Below are 6,564 nucleotides of genomic sequence, written 5' to 3' on the forward strand. Positions count from 1 at the left end.
GTTCTAGGACTCCTGGGCCCGGCATGCCTTGCGTGCAAACCCGCCTCCCCCAGGCACCCCTACTCCCCCGCCTGGCCCCTTGGTGAGTAGTGCCCAGACCCAGGAGTCCTAGAACTGTCTGCCCGCCCAGGTCTCATCACACCCAGAGGCAAGGGCTAGGCCCTGGAGGCCTGGCACCGCCATCCCAGGGTCTGTTTCCCATGACTCCAAGCTCATTCCAAAGAGGGGGTGTGAGGAGGAGGGCCTGACAGCAAGGGCTGCCAGTCGTGGGTCGGGGGGGAGAGGGGGCACTGTCCTCCACCAGACACTTAAGGAGACAGGACCCTTATTCCACCCCAGCCCTGAGCCAAACCAATTCTTCTGTGCTGAAGTCCCCCTCCAGCACAGAAATATTGGTGAGCAAGGGCGGCGGAAGTCACTCCACCCTTTCCCTGTTCTTTATAACCCTGATTTTGCTCCAGGAACTCAAAGCACTCAAGAGGAGTCAGGGATAGAGCAAGGGAACTATACCCTCTGTACCAGAGGGGAAACTGAGGCACAGTCTGAGGCAGCCATCATTGTATGAGGGGGAGAAACAAATCCCAGGAATCAGGGAAGGAGGCCTAAACATGCTTTTCGTGGAGTTCCTAGAGCCAGGGGGCTTCTTGGGCCAGTTCAGCCCCTAACAACTACCGTCTGCCCTTACCTAGGCTGGGTGAAGGTAAACTAGATGATGGAGCCCGTCCTCTGAAGGGAAGAGAGGCCTGGTAATCTTGGTTCATTGTGCCCCACGCCCTGCTGACTCTTTGCCCTTAGAACCTCCCCATCTCATCTCATGTTCAACTACATGTGCCGAATGAACACCAGGATTATCTTGAAAGAGGACTCCTTTGGGGTGACTCCGGAGAGACCCCCACCATCCCAGGGGCCATGAGGGGAATGACCCCTCATGACTAGGAAACAGAGAAAGAAGACTGGAAAGAAATCTATGAATTTAGAAGGAGAGAGTCGGAAGAGAGACAAAGGAGAAACCAAGGCAGAGAATCGGATTCAGGGAGAGAGAGGCGGAAACAGGAAGCATGTCGGGGGGCAAGAGAAACAGGGCAGAATGAGGTTAAGAAGACAGAGATGGGGAGACAAAAAGACAGAGAAAAGCTCGAGGAAGGAAAAGAGCCAGAAAGAGATAGGAAGTCTTCCCTTCAGGGAGAGAAGGATAGAGGAGGAAGAAAAAGACAAAGAGACAGAGAGACAAGCAGAACGAGGCAGAGACAAAGACAGAGAGAGAAAGCAAGACACCTGCAGAGGGGAAGGAGATGGAGAAGGGGCTGCCACAGACGGGCAAGGCACAGGGGACTGAAGACACCACAGGAAGCTGGAGACAGAGGGACTGACTGACACACCCAAAGACCACTGGAGACAGAGGGAGAGGGGGAGAGGCACTCAGAGACTGGGAAGGCAGGAAGGGGGAGACACTAAGTGATAAAGTGTGTGTGTGGGGTGGGATGGGGGCAGCAGGAGTAGACAGAGGCAAGGAGGGAGGGGGTGTGAAGAGGAGGAGGGGGAGATGTCGTCGCCAGAGCTGGGGGGGACAGCGGACAGAAATGGAATGTGAGTCTGGGCATGAGGCTCACAGATGCGTCGGCTCCGGTTTCAGCTGGGGCAGTTGGTTGCTGGGGTGGGGGGGATGGTGGGGGGGGAGGAGGAGAGCTCACGAAGGGGGGGGGGGCTGTTGCCATGGCTGCAGGCACTGCAGGGGCACAGTCTGCTGGCACTTGGAGGTCTGGGCATGGTAGGGGGCTGACTTGGGGGAAAAACAGGGGGAGGGTGATGAAGAAGGCTGGCCCCAGCCCTGGGGGCTCTACCAGGAAGAAAGTTTCCAGACAGAGGATGGGAGATGTTGGGAACGGAGAAAAGCTCTGGGCCCTGCTCCACTCCATGGGGGCACACCATGCTCTGGGTTGCCTGTGGGCATCCCTGGTTCCCCACCTGTGCCTCAGGCTGGCCCTTGGGGATCCTCTTTCTTGTCCCCTCCAGTCTAGCTGAAGATCCCACATGCTGCCGCTGCTGCTTCTGCTTGCAGGGGAGCAGCAAGATTGTGAATTCAGGATCTGTAATCCTAACGCAGAGCCCAGGCCTACGGGGCTCCAGTTGCCAAGGCGACGGAGGGTCAGAGGGCAGCGCGGGGCGCCCGCTCCTCCAAGTCAGAATCCCAATTGTTAAAGCCCAAGAATAAACAGCTGAAGCGGCCGTGGGGGGGCCGGGAGGGGGGCTGAGGTCTGCATCGGCTCAGTGTGGTGTTGTCAAGCGAGATGTCACTAATTGTCTGAAGGAACGGGCTGAGGCAGCTCTTAACTGCTTCTGTACCACCGGAGACACCTTGGCTGCCTGGCCCCATCCCCTGGGCCTCCCAGCATTCCACCAGGCCAGCCTGGTGGTGGTGGGGGGTGGTGCTTGCCCAGCACAAACCCTGCCTCCCTTGCACTGAATCCCTACATACCTTGGCTCCCAACCCTCCTCGCGGCTCAACTTGGAACCTCCCACCTGCAAACTAAATGCCTTATGTCCCCAGAACCAGTACCCCCAATTACTGGAACCACACTACTCCTTACAGCCCAGAGGTAACACTTTGGCCTACAAAAGCCCTCCCAGCTCCTCCATCACTGTTTCTTCCTCATCCTCTCAAGAGCCAGAGATTCTGGTTCAAGGTGTGTGAATTGCAGAGGAAAACAGATTTCGGGTTCCTCTGATCTTTGGTGGGGGGGTGGGGGGAGAAGCCCTCCTACGGGGAGAGAGGAGGATTATGCCATCCTTCTTTGCAATTCCTACTCTTAGTCACACACCAGAACTAAAGGCCTGAATGGAGCCTGGATACCTCATTTCTAGCTTTGATTCTTCTACCTATTTGCTGTGGGACTTCTGCCAGGATATTTTCCCTCCATGAGCCTGTCTCTTCATTTATTATCCATCCTAAACATTCAGTAGTGCCTATTCTGAGCCATGTCATGTCTGGAACCACTTCCCAGAGGAACTTCCAATCCAGTGGGTGCGAAAGGCTCATAATACAAGGTGGAAAGCAATCAGAGATCTATCAGGTAAGATATTCCATGAAAGACCCGTAAAGGCCTGGTACACAGTAAATGGTTCAGTGGACAGCTGCTGGTGTTAGTAGCAGTCAGTACTGGTATGACTGAGGATCGCTAAAAGGGTGTAGGTAATAAGAAAAAAGATTGGTGGGGGGTGGGGGAGAGGTCGGTTCTGGAAGGCTTCCTGCAGAAAGTGGTACCTGGTAGGATTTGGACAGGTGGGCAAGAAGGTTGAGTGCTCCAGGAAGAAAGGAGGTCTTGTGAGGTTCTTCAAAGAGAGCAGCTCGGTTCGCTCTCAGGGTCGTGTGCTCAGCCCCGCCCAAGGCAGGAAGGGCGAAGCCTTTCAATGGTCTCCCCGCCCCGTGGGCCGGCCCTGCCGCCTCCTCCACCCACGGCGCCTCCAGCTCTCAGAGCGCGGAGCCTGGAAGGGGCGGGCCGCCCGTGGGCACGGCTCCCAGAGATTGGTAGCACCTGGGTGACGTCACGTGGGCGGGGCCAGGACTCCAAGCACGCCCCCTACCCCAGACCACTCCCGCCCCCCGCACCCCCAGCTCCAGGCCCGAAGCGTGGATCCCCCGGGAGGGGGCGCTCAGGCAGCCTCGCAGCCCCCTTAGGTGGCCGGCGCGGCTGGGGCGCTGTCCCGTGGGCTGAGAGCCGGGCGCAGAAACAGGGGATCCCCCAGAGAGGGCCCAACCCGCCCCGGGGTTGGGCTTGTACAAAAGGCAACTTGTTCTTTCTTGGGATGCCTGCGCCTTCTCAAACATACCTACAGCCACACTCCGGGGACAGGCTACACCCACACATGGCTGCACAAACCCGCCGGGGTAGGCAGCAGAGGGGGCTGTCGCCAGCCTCAGAGGTCGGCTGTTAAGAAGAACCTTGCCCCAACCACCCCTTGCTACAGACTAAACATCATTTACCTCACCCCATCCAACCCCAAGTGACCTGGATACTCCCACAGCCTCACGCAGAGCCCTGGGGACACTGACCCCGTCACAGTCTCGTAACTCTCCTCTTCCTGAGACCAGCTGTAGCTCACCAACTCCTCTGGAGCCTTGGGACACAATGAGGCCCATTAAGGGTTACTTTTTACTGAGTACTTGCTCTCTCCCAACCCTCACGATTGCCCTTTATGATGAAGACGATCAGTCCCATTTTGTAGTTGGGGAAACTGAGGCTTAGGTTAAAAAGTTTGTCTGAGACAGAGACAAGGATTTGAACCCAGGTCAGGCTTGACTTCAGAGTCCATGTTCTTCTGTGTATTATCTCTGTAACGACCCCATCACACACAGCAAAGCCATTTCAGAGTCAGGATAATTCACCAGCCCAAACACATCGTAATGTCACTGTCTAGTAGCTGGCAGTTTCTCTCACCAATCAGTGTGTGTGTTGAGGGCGGGTAGTCTCCTAACTTTAAGCTTCCTCAATCCTCAGTGTTGGCCATCAGAGTCATAAATGGAACACAGAATGGGAGCAGGGCCACAACACGCTACCTCTAACCTTTCCAGCAAGCTCACCTCCACCTCCCCTGACCTTAGGATGACAAAGCACTGCCATACTGGCTGGGGCTCCAGGCCTGGAGCTCTCCCTGACCCCTTGGGCCAGGACCCTCCCCTACCCCTCATTGCCTGCTGAGAACAAGTCGAAACAAACTCTTCCTGGGGATGTCAAAGTACCTTTCCTGGGGGAGGCAGCTCTGTGATCCCCTGAGCAGGGCTAGGGAGAAGGATCGGGTTACTCCTTCCCCAGCTGTGCCTGGACTCCTTGGGGCTGACCTTTCACCTCATCCAGGCCAGGACCCAAAGGGGACTGGAGTCCAGCCCTCACCTCCTGTTAACCCTCTGCATTCTTCATCTTAAAATTCCAGAGCCCCCATGGGGTGGGGGTGGGAGGGTCCTCAGGAAGTCCAGCCGGGCATGCCAACCTTTCCCCACCATCCCATCCTGGGGTCTGGTTTCCCAGAGAGCTTTACAGAATGCTCCTCCCTGCCCCCTGCCCAAGCTGCCCTGCCCTGGCGGGATCAGATACCTCCGCCCAAGCAGCTGAAAATGACCTGGGCTATTTTCGCTCTGGGATCACATTGCAAACTCCCCCTGGAGCTGGCAGCTTCCCACAGTCCCTCCAGACCACTGCCCCTCACTTCCTCATCCCTCACCCAGAACCACTGACCAACAGGACAGGAGGGCTGTTAGAGACCACTGGCCTAAGCCCCTCACATGGGGAGACTGAGCCCACGGGGAGTCAGGCACAAGGTTGGGCAGAGAACCAGGCTGTCTGTGTCCCCGCCCAGGTCTCTTTCTACTGTCAAGCACAGCCTGCTCTGTACCCTAGATCTTAGAGCCTCCGACCCAGCCAAAAATCCAGCCGACCTCCTCCAAGCACCAGAAAGTCACAGTGGAGACTACCCACAAATCTCTGCGCCATCCTGCATGTGGGAAACTGCTTCCGCAACACACTTTTCTTTGTTTAGAGTTGGGACTGCATCTGTACCTGTGTCACAGTGACAGGGACCACGGGAATGTTCTGGGGGTGCAAACTAGGAGGAAAGACAGGGAGACAGTTCCAGAGGGACAGGAGGCTGATACAGGCTTCCAGAGGTTTACATTGCACAATCCTTCGAAGTTCCCAGCAGCCTCGTGCCCCACCTTCTCGGTACCCCAACTCCCCAAATCCTACACACCCAGCCCCCTCCAGGTCCCTACCTCTCCACCTCAAGCCTCATCCTCCTGGGCAGGAATGTGACTGGTCAGGTCTGAGTTGACCACATGAGTGGCTATAAGGCGACAGACCCCCCCCTCTTCCTCCCATCTCCCCAGCCTGGAGGGGAGCTTACATACCAAGGTGGGGGGAAGAACTGCTTTAACCCTTTGCAGCCAGGCTTTCAGGGTGAAAAAGAAGGGTCCTCCTCTATTTCCAGCGGCCCCTCCCCTACAAGTGCTGCCAGTCTGAGCGGTGCAGGCAGAACCTACTTCACCCAGGAGGTAGAATGGGGGTATTTGCCCTGCTAGTCCCTGTTAAGGAAACTTATCCTTTGCTACCCCAAGTGTTTAGTCTCATCTCCCATGACATTTAGAAAAACAGTCATGAACTGGAGCTGAGGGAAGAGAAGGAAAGGAGGTATCATGAACCCCAACCTCAGGAGCTCCTAGTCTGATGGGAGAAATACAACCTCGCCCTGGGGAGTCTGAGGGGGGAGACCAGGCACAGAGGCTGGGACAAAGAGCTGAGAGCAGAGAAGAGCACGGAGCTGCGCAGAAGTGGGAGGAAGCCAGGGCAGGAGCAGAACAAGCCAGGTGGGGTCAGATCGGGCAGGCTTCCCGGAGGCCCCTCGGCCCACACCCCTCCCCCTAGGCTCTGGAATCTCGGGGGTCAGGGCTGAGGGACAACCCCGCCCCCTGCTCCCCTCGGGCTCAGGAATTCCACCAGCCAAGGGTGGGGGGGGGCCTGCTTCGGCCTGAGTCCAAGTTGGCTCTCACTGGACCGGGAACTACAGCTCCTCCTT

At 57.0% G+C, this 6,564-nt stretch overlaps 1 protein-coding gene across 1 annotated transcript in view; it reads right to left on the reverse strand.

Annotated features, from left to right (window-relative positions):
- Nucleotides 1–3,516, reverse strand: part of AHDC1 (AT hook, DNA binding motif, containing 1) — a 31,013-nt gene extending 27,497 nt beyond the window's left edge. Inside the window, exon 1 of the mRNA XM_010830259.1 lies at nt 3,263–3,516. The gene's annotated coding sequence lies outside the window, so the exon portion shown is untranslated. The remainder of the gene's footprint in view (nt 1–3,262) is intronic.
- Nucleotides 3,517–6,564: the final 3,048 nt, after the last annotated feature.

The sequence above is a fragment of the Bison bison genome, unplaced genomic scaffold (genome assembly GCF_000754665.1).
Source record: "Bison bison bison isolate TAMUID 2011002044 unplaced genomic scaffold, Bison_UMD1.0 scf7180017864516, whole genome shotgun sequence".
Classification (NCBI taxonomy): Eukaryota; Metazoa; Chordata; class Mammalia; order Artiodactyla; family Bovidae; genus Bison; species Bison bison.